Source organism: Apostichopus japonicus, chromosome 11, assembly GCF_037975245.1.
Source record: "Apostichopus japonicus isolate 1M-3 chromosome 11, ASM3797524v1, whole genome shotgun sequence".
Classification (NCBI taxonomy): Eukaryota; Metazoa; Echinodermata; class Holothuroidea; order Aspidochirotida; family Stichopodidae; genus Apostichopus; species Apostichopus japonicus.
The window spans coordinates 3696031-3707188 of NC_092571.1; positions in this window are offsets into that span (position 1 = coordinate 3696031).

Sequence of the window (11158 nt, forward strand, 5' to 3'; positions counted from 1 at the left end):
GCCCCCATCCGCCCCTACCCATCTACCCACACCTCCAGCCTCCATCAAACCTTCGTCCTGCAACACCAATCATTTAATATCGCTTCAGCCGGCAGAGCAGAGACATCCCCTCCCTCATAAACACACACACATCACCGCCACCAACAGTGGGGAGATGATGCTGTGTGCTTCCATGCATGGTAGGTCAGTGTGTTTATTTGTATCAGAGATTTTTGGATGAGAATGTTCTTTGGTTGAGTTATTATAAGTCCTAAAACAATTATGGACTTGCTTTAACAGAAATAACAGAAAACTGAAGTGATGTTACGACGCTATCATTAATTTGGAGGTATGTGCAGAAACATGGCCGTTTGGAACAGAGATATTTATAGAAATATTAGTAGCACTCAACAACCAAACAACCAATAGGGTGCAACGTACATAATATCGTGTCGCAACATTAGTTTTTCAAACAGCAGTGATGATGTCAACGGAATCTATGAGAAGCGACTCAAATACCTCTTTCAAATCGATAGGAGGAGGAAACTTAATTTATATTCCGTTCGTTTATTTCTTTGTTATATAGATCTAAGATACAATTTTCATGTTCAATAACGTATCGGCAAAAGGAGGGGGGAGGGGGAGGGGGCTGCGGTGAAGAGAGAGTAGCTATGACTTTGAAAGGGATGCTATTGCCTCCTATAACTTTATAGACTTTATAGAGATTTTAGCTGCTGATAGGGTCGACCATGTCAGAGTGTTGACAAAATGAATTGCACATATGAAAGCTATAAAAACATCCAAACCCCGTCCTCGTCACCGTCCCTTCCTCATTAACATTCAGTCTTTCAAAGAACAAGATGATCAAGTTGGCTGATTATAGATCAAACTTTGATATTTATAAAGATGATTCTAATATTTTGTATTAAACTAAATACACACTTCTACATGTGTGTGGAACACAAGGGGGGGGGGTGCAAACACGCAAATGCCGCAGTTTCAGAGGATCAATAAACACATCAAGTCACTGCGGACTAAACAAGTCTTGTAGTTGAAGAATTCCCGATCTCCGTGTTTCCCAAATTTACTTGCATAAACTCAAAACCATATGAATCCTATTTCAGGTTTCGAAATACTGTGCTATTTCCAGCCATTCAGATCCCTAAATAAGATTAGTCACATGTTTATAGTTAACGTGTTTGACCTAATTAGTATTGTCCCTTCCTCATTTAAAAAGGTCTTGAAATGTGAATAGGTATTGTTTGTTGAAATTTCAGGCTTAATCCCAGTTCATGATCGTCTGCATAGAATATAGTGGTATAGGGAGACAACTTACAGCAAGACCTCTCTTGCGAGCATAATCTTATGCAACCTTTTGTGAATAAGAAGATTTCACGGAATCCGTTTTTCTTTTACTGCTTGCTTCGAAGTCATTGATAATATCGGGGCATAGCCTATTGTACATTACGTTTTGAAAGGAAGCGACATTCTTACTGCTTGCTACAATGTAAACAAAGACATTGAAGCGTGAGCTTCTTGTTAATAAGATATTCAGATCCGTTGCTCTAATGAGAGTAAAACAGGATGAAGATTTCGTTGAAGGCAGTGTCATTTACTGTTACCAATAGATTGTATCCAACCATTAATACCAATTTAAGCTCGTTTAAAGTTAACTTGTCAAATGGCTCAGAGGGTAGAGCAGTGGACTGGTAACCTGATGAACTGAGTTCGACTCCATCGATGGTTGGTTATACACGTTTAAAATTTCAAATTCTCTTTCAGTAGTCGACGCTGAAGTCTTGATATATTAATTCAACCATATAATTTACTAGCTGATGTGATGGCCGATGCTGTTAAGAGGGTGACGAAAGACTCATTCCTCGTCGGTCGTGTAAATCGTGGCTAGGGTTCAAGACAGGCCTGAGGCGATAATACCTCTGGCTGTGGCATGGTGCTTTTTGTGGCCTAGGATCTCGTACCATGTCTCCCTTGTTGTCGCAAAAGAACCCGGGAGGATGCGCAGAGGGTCGGTCAAATCGACCAGAAACGTACTAGGTGGCGTGCGTGAATCCTTGCCTTTGGCAAGACTGCGAGACACTCTCTGCGTCCGGCATGCTTGCAACCACCGTCCACTGAATACGTGGCTTGATGAGGCGCTATTCTCCTAAAAGTGAATCTATGGATGCCTTTAAGAGCTATATAATTATTTTATATTAAAAAACACCCTGTTTCAAAATAGCGCCATCGAATTCCTTAAAAGCCGCTCTTTCTCTTGTCACTCCGAAGGTGAATGGATTTTATTGTAATGGGTTATTTGCAACACATTCAAACAGTCATGCGGTTAACAAGGGTTTCCAGGAACTTAATTAAACTCATTGTTTGACATAAATGTGTTGGTAAAGATTTACTAACACAACCGACACCAAAACAAGCATTTTATTCGTTGCAATGCCAGAGACATCGAAGCCAGCGAGACCATGAGATAACATTTTAATATACATAGAATTCATTCTATATCACTTCTGGAAGAAAGCCAAAGTGTACCAGTGTCAATATGGTCCCATTCTAAGCCACAGTGTTGTAGCAAATTCTCATACCGGATAGGTAGTTTCGGAAACTAAGTGATTCTTACGAAATTTGTTTAAGATTCATCAAAAAATACCCCGTATTGTGTTTTGATAACTTCAGGAACAAAATTAACTTTGTTATGCCATGGACCGTTAAAAACCACTGCTCTCAGTCTTGCTAGGGTTGTATTCTTATAGCACATTTACTTATTTTTTTTGTTATGACCATTTAAACAGCTGAGGTTCACTAGTTTAAGTGACTGGAACTTTTAGTTCTGTACACAGCCCATCAGACTAGTTCCTCGGTTGCACTACAACACTCAATGGGAAAAATTAAGATGACATGTTTATAATTTATTACAAATTTGTTGAGGAAAAATGATGTTGAAAGCCATCCAAGGGTGCTTCGTTGCTTATATGAAGTTTAAAGTATTTAAAAAGTATATTAAACGATACATATCTTGAAAAATACTGGAATAACTACAGAAACATTATGGGACTCAAAGTTGTCTGTTTTCTTTGTATTATAATATATCAGGACTAAATTTCTGCCTTATTAATTATTTAAATATTTAAGTTAATTATCAAGTTACAGCAAAATCTATCTGTCGATCATTCTCCCATGATTGAATACCGGGAATACTTTCTAAGGAATGTCACCCAGAAAAGAACCTGGGCACGAAAACTAAACTACCGAACGACTGATCCGCTCCCAACCCCAGTCCCCTTGCATCGGGACTGTGACTGTGTGATCATCGTCAGGTGTGTATCACCATTCCCCTCGAAAGGGAACAGTTACTTTTTAAGAAAAAGTCGCCCAGGAAAGAACCTGGGCACTTAAACCAAACTACCGAACGACTAATCCGCTCTCAACCCCGGTCCCCTTGCATCGGGACTGTGACTGTGTTATCATCGTCGGGTGTGCATCACTATTCCCCTCGAAAGGGAACAGATACTACACATGATCTTCGAGGATGTCTTCAACTCTTCGGTATATCCATTCGTTGTACACGTCTCAGGATAAAACTAGTTTGATCTCGGAAGAATGTTATCCGATACCTGGTTCTTTATTCTATTTTTTTTACAAGTCAATGGACTACATTCGGATGAACAATGAACAGATGAAGAAAACTGCCATTACTGGAATACCAAGTAGTCCCCGTTATGTCCAACACGTAACACACTAATGGAACCACATCTTCCTTATTCGAAACAAGTTTATAACAACAGAGAGTGATTTATGCCATTCAAGTGGTGCATTTGTTTTCATATTACCGAAACATGTACGACAAGATGTTTACGCTAGCAGTCCAGAATTCACATTTAACATTTAGCGTTTTAATCGGCTTCCGGTAACACGTATCAAGCATTCAATTGATGACTATATAACGACGAAAAGACCTTAAGCACATGGACATTAATATCCTCTTACTTGAGGTACGTATGTGAGGCTCATTTGCATTCATTATTATCAGTCCAGTATTTTCATAATAAGGAACGTCAGAAGTCTCTTCGAGGAAATTTAAGGTCCCTGAAGAAGCACCGTGTAATGGTATCCCCTCAGTAGGACCAGGGACGATTATATTAGAAAACTTTTACGACTTCTTCTTCATCGGTTGGAGACATGAACATAGTTGCGGAATTGGTATTATTTGGGTAATGATTTCCATTAGTCCTATTGTGTATTTCAGAGGTCAACGAAGGACCAATATTTGCAAAATAGCTGTTAAAAGCATTGGACATTGTATAAGGATCAGTAGTGTCGCCATTTTAAAGAGCTTTGAAACAATGTTACAGAATGTTCGACTGTTTGGGTTGTACCGCATATACATGTTATATATTTATGTAATATTCTGTCTGCCATCAAGGAGGGTGGGGGGGGGGGGCTTAGCCCCGACTGATTCATACAAAATCCTCCCAGAAGTATGTGTCGTTACGCCTGAATTACGCACGTGTACCATGAGTACGGTCTGGCGTTAACTGCTTTCATATCATCTGACATAATTTGGATAACGTGTTAGCATCAGAGCCTGTGATCGTCCGAACGCAATGTGCTAATGAGGAGTCTTACCTTCGTTTCTTAAGTGTGGAAGGGGTGGGGTGGATAAGGGAGTTACGATTAAAGTTCGCTTTCGCTCATTACTGTATATAATCTTTTTGTTCCAGCTGTTATCAATGCTCATAGGATTTGCCCTCATTCGAAAAGTGGAACCATTTACGTGTACTGGGGGCACACCGACTGCAACTACAATTCGGAATTAGTGTACAGTGGTATGTGTAATATAAACGCGTGGTGCTTAATAAGCTTAAGTGGAATGATAGCACAGTTTCGAAACCGGTGCGCCATTCGGTCCGAGGCGCCGAAGGCACCGTTATTCGTCTGGTCGTGAAAGTCATAGCTTTTTCAGTTGTGTCAAAAGAATTGCTTGGTTTCAGATGAGAGAGCGCCATCGGGTTGACCACTGAGCAGGTAGCAAGGCTCAGGTCCGTCTTTGGTTTCTTGATTACACTAGACGAATTATACCTCTAAGATCCCGACACTTTGCCAAAATGACAATTGAAACAGTTATAAGGGTTCAGGAAATTCTCTTCGATAGGAGGAAAGGGTTCGACAAGTGGTAGGATTCGGTGTCGTGATATTAGATGACAGGAACTGAGTATTTCGTTTTTTCTGATTGATTTTTAAAATGAATTGCATAGACGTGTGAATTTCTGATTTCCATATTTCCAGAACAGAAACCGAAATAGATTTAAAAAATTAATAAATACCTTGTTTGGCTTTTCTCATGTGACCTTTATAAATTCGTGACACAGACACTATGACATCTTTATCTTTACTTTGTTTTCCTTGCTTCCTTCATCAACTATATTTGCACAGTCTCTACTCTCTATTTATACACAAAGAAGTAAGTTTGTTCTCAGAGTTTGTACAGTATTATAAATCCCAAATCGGATCTGTATCTCTTCAGGAATCGCCGCCGGTTCGAGGCACCGAGACCTTCCCGGTGCAGGTTCAAATGTTCTCTGTGTCCCGACTGATCATGAATTTGATAATCCTGTTGCTGGTGAGGGAGGTGTCCGAGCTTTCCTATACAGTGTGGAATATCAGATCACTGACTTCCCACTTTACCAAGGTTTCAACTTTTATATATAACAGTTTATAAAGCCACTGGCCGATTCTCCCACCTTATAGTCCCAGGGACGCAAACATGCCCCTCTGATGAATGGAAACTTGAATACGAAGACTACTTGATGGCTGAACGGTCCCATGGTGTCCACCGCAAGTCTCAGTTCTTGTGTATGGATAAAGACTCCCAACCCATGGCAGGATCTGAAACATTAATAGTGGTCGACTAACAGTGGTAGAGGCGAGGTGCTCTCACATTGGAGGGGGCCTACCGTGCAAAGCGTACGTACACCAGCGGAATGAGCTTACCTGTGTAGTTTGCACACTCTGGTGAAACATATGGACTAGACAGTTTACTACTTTCAGATTGGGATCTAACACTCGCATGAGTTTATAGACGATCACTGCAATAACAAATAAATGTAAACGTTTTATGTTATATTACAATGATGATGAGAAACTAGTGTACTGCTTTACTGCTTTAGTCACCCAGAGTTTAAACATTTATTCGGACGATTTATTCGGAACGGATCTGTTGATCACCGTTTAGTATGAAATCACAGTACATAGGTGAGCCTGGCTCGACTTAAAAATATTTTAATTTCCGCCCTCTTTATGTGTAAGTGATTAGATTGTCATCATCGCGTATTCCAAACCCTAATAAAACAGCAATTTCAATTCATGTCTCACACATTTGTACGATCGTCCTACTATAAAACAGCATACCGACGGAGCCAAAAATGGTCAACATCTCCGTTTGGGGTGGGTGGGGGAGGTGGTATGAAAGTATTCATATATACTAATACGTCGGTAATCAACAGTGGTGAAGTATCTGTAACTTAAAGAGCCAAGTTACTTAAAAAAGCATCTCTCAAGAAAGGACGGAACTGGTCATGATGTGGAAACCACATTCAACACATTAAGTCAATTACATGTCCAATGCCTAACGGAATTTGACTGGATATTATAAACCAATTACAAATATGTTAACGTAATCCTTTACCATTATAGTTCAGTCCTCTAGTATGCCCGTCGCCACCCTTAAGGTGTTCCATGCGTAAGCCACGAAAGTTATAATATAACTACTGTTCTGTGTGCTTTGGTTCAATACATAGTACAGTGTAGCGGAACACAGCCTATATCAACCTATATAGTGATACCAGAAGCTGATCTTGAAATTCAATACTCTCAAAATGTTCAAAAGTGGAAAGTATATTCTAGGCTGTTGGGATACTTGTCATCAGTTGCATCTTTATCATATCACATAAAGAAAAACTGAAGGGTATATTTGTTTCTGGTTTTCCTTAAAAACGACTGCGAAAATGTTAGATTATGCTGTAATAGTTTCCGAAATATTAAGTTGCATATCATAAATATATAGTCAGTATAAATTAAGCTGAGGGACAAAAGTAATAAAGAAAAGTACTTCCTGTCAAACTAGGATGGTTATAGACTACTATGCATTTTAAAACACGATAAAGGATGACCAAGATAATTATAGTAACTAAGCAAAATATTGATTTCAAGTGGGAATATCCTCAACGTTCCCGAACTTTAAGTTTCCTTCTATGTTGATCGATTTTCTTTGTGCCAAAATTCTTTTCGGAAAAATCTCCCACCTGTTGTGCCGAGTGATTACATTCAATCTAATTTTGTTTTGACACGTTTAAATTTCACTTCGAAGTTTGGTAGCGAGGCTGCTGTTTTTTCCCTGTGAAGTACGTATTGGTGACGTCAGTGTTAATCCTTCTGAAATCCTTAATCTTGATGTTATTTATTTTTCATAAAAACTATATGTAGCCCTAATATCCGCTCATATAGCGTTCGACAGTTTTTTTCTTCGCAAAAAGGCGACTGTTCAAAAACCCAAATTCTTACATCGCTATGAGCTGTCTGTTTGGTCCAGTGATTGCTAAATGCAGTTCATATAACTCTTGTTTTACGATACGATTTTACGATACGAGGGTCGCTCCGCGCTGCTTTTTTTGTTGCTATTATTACTGTATGAATACTGGATCTTTTTCCGATTATGAAAGACGGACACGTTATGAATTACGAACCTTATGAACAATGACCCTTATGACTAATGGTCCTTATGAATATCGGGCTGACCCCAGTAGTTGAACATCAAGAAAAAATATTGTTATAGAGGGAAAATTTCCTGCAGTGTTACACATGAAAACCTAGGCATATGGCTTAGTAGCGGTATTGCTACTGATCTTTTAGAAGCTCTGGAAATAAAAGAATCGTCAAAGTGTCCCAAATACAGGGCGAATCTTTGATAGTGTATGTGCATAGCAACGTATCGTAACCTATAGTAAGTACTTGCTACAGGCCCGTAGTCTGAACAGTGAAACTTTTACTCAGTCGGAGACAGAACCAATATTGAAGCCCCAATTTAATTAGCTACAATATGATTAACATAACATGATAGCCTTACTAGCTGTTAGCCTTCAATGGAGACTTAAAGATCTTCTTTATTGGTCCAATTATAGCACACTATAGCTAGGAAAGTTTTGTGATTACGTAATCGACCTGCCACGGTCGTAAACCAACCTTTAAAGTTCTAGACTGTACAATTAGCCTGCATAGCTTCTTAACACCATGTAGGCTCTTTGAGTAAACACTGTGTGGAAATATGTCCATGTCTACAGTGTATACGTAGTTAATTATACAGCGTTCACACAAAGACCCTCATACAAGAAAAAGTAGTTCCGGTAAATTTTCATCAGTCGCCAAATATGAAACTATGATTTATCGCTGATAAACTATGCTTATCGGTCGATAGACATGGTTTATCGCCGATAAACATTTATTTTCGGCGAAAACATGGTTTATCGGTCGAAAAACCAAGTTGATCGGCGATAAACATGGATTTTTGAGAGATAAACTTGGATTATCGAAAAAAAACTTGGAATATCTAATGAAAATCTATGTTTATCGTTCGATAAACCATGTTTCTCAGAAGATAGCATGTTTATCTGCCGATAATTATGGTTTTTCGAGTGATAAACATGGTTTTTCGACCGAAAATCTATTTCTTCGATTTATTGAACATTTGGCTTGCCATATACGATATGCGTGAACAAGCATATGTTGACGGTAGATGTAATCGTTAGGAGTGGCGCGCACGGCATTTCAAAGGTGGGTAGGGGGAGATGAACAATTCTTAAAATCCACCGACTGAGTTAGGCAGGTGTTGACCTATTTGGAAGGGCCATAGCTAATGAAGGATTCTATGAAGGAGGGTGTGACCCTGGGGTGGTTGAAGCCATAATAATTAATAATGAATAATAATTTTAAAAAAACGTCACGTGGTGCATTCTGAGGCATATTTGGGCCATAAAAATAATGAGCTCTATAATCTAAGTTTGTGTTTATTAGATACTCTTGAGTTTGTGTGTGTGCTTTGATAAAGGTATAAACACCCGAATCAGTGGTCTAATTCTTCCCTAGCAAAAAGATAAACAGTTATTTGGCTGTATGTAGTCGGTAACAGATACTAACAGACATTAACCGTGATATGGTTACATATGGAATGATTTCCATGAACGTAAACATCCCCATAGACGCGCGACTGCCATTTATTTTATAACTGTACATAATTGATACACATTAATCGAATTTCCTCCATGCGAAGTGATTGCGCAATTCAAATTAGTTGGTGACGATAGTGCGCATGACTCATCACTACCAGCAGCTAGCGACAAAAACAAAGAGATCTTGTTGGGTATCATGTGTCATTAACATAACCTCGGTTGACCACAAAGTAACTCAAATCAGACTTTAACATATGATTCTGAATTTGTTATTGATAACAATGCGGTAATGTCATTTTTTGTAGTAAGGGATGAGAAGGGGAGGGGTGTAGTAGGGGGGCAGGTGAATTCTAAATCCAGGGGGTACAAGTTTAATCGAGATCGATTATATCATAGGTGGTTGAGAAGTGCTCTTGTCAAATATCCTTTATCAACAGAATGTTTATCTATGACTACAGACACAAGCGCTACAATACAACCTATATATTTCTTATTCCTTCTTATTCTAATTCCTACCCAAACCTCTACAAGCCGTCTTTGACTGAAAATTGTTCAAGTTGATATTTAAAAAGACAAATATGACAGAGTGAAAGCTCTAAAATTAGACATTCATCCCACACCCTCACCCACCTCATCCCCTTGGCATCCCGTGTAAGGTGTAAGGAGTACGTTCATCATTGTGCATTTATTTTCTATGAATTCAGCACCCTCGCAACCCTTACCTATATCAGATTTTTGTGTAGATAGTTGCGATTATCTCCGAAAGTAACATAAAGATGGATAAATTTTGTGGTCCATTGTCAAGCAAGTATAGTAACCATTATTGATGTTACGTTACTGATGCTATACCATAGTTTATCATGATAAATTATACAACGAAGGCTTAGTGCGCACAGAGCATTGCTAAAACTGAAAACAAAAATGTGGCATATCGTGTTACACGGACAAAGAAATAGGTTTATGTTTAGTAAGATTATAGTACAAATGAAAGTGATCTGGCATCCTCATGTTTCATGAACTTATTTGTCTTACTTGTTTTTCTAAGACTGATCTCTGTTTTTGCAACAAGATACCAACAAGATGCTAAACCAGAAATTGATCAGGTTTGTTGGTTTTTGGTCCATTGACAAGAAGGTTATAACCGTATTAGATGGTACGTCACCGATGCTATACCGTAGTTAACCATGTCAAGCTTTACAATGTAGGCCTGGTACGCACATTTGTGCCGAGGCAGTCGGGTCCAAACGTATTAGATACACCGTCTGAACATTTTTCCGCCCGCCCCGCCAGGCCTAGCTAAGTTGATCCGCCCTTTATCTTCGCGATATCACTTTCGATTTGCCCGAGGTAATTGTGCACCGTGTATCATCCATCAGATATGACCTCGCGGGGTTGTGCAAGTCCATTTGAGTTCCCTAGACTGTGTCGAGGCCTAATATATATAAACGTTATGTTCACGGATAATACTAGCAGCACTAGTATCGCAAAAGTTCTTGTTTCTTCGACAGTTCTTAAAGTTCAAAGTGATAGTAAGTTAATAGCTTCACAGTAATTTCTCACTATTTCAATAAAAAACAGTTCTACAAGGAGAACCTCTTTGGTTGCACAAGCTTCACAATTTATTTACACTTCATTGATTCCAGACAATAGATCAAAACATATCTATGTAGAGATTTCATCTTGTGCTCAATAGGGAGGATAATCACGTAACTATCTGTGACAGTCTGTCGTCAGAGTGGGGGACATGAGGGGTATTGATGCCATCTAGTTGTGCCCCAGATTTTCTATGAAATACTTTTATGGAGTAAGATTATAGTACCAATGAAATTTATCCGCCATCATCATGTTTTATGAACTTGTTTGTCTGATGTGTTATTCTGCTTTGTGTTTCTTTGTTTTTGTAAAACAAGATACCAGCAAGATTCTAGAGGTTCAAATATTTAACA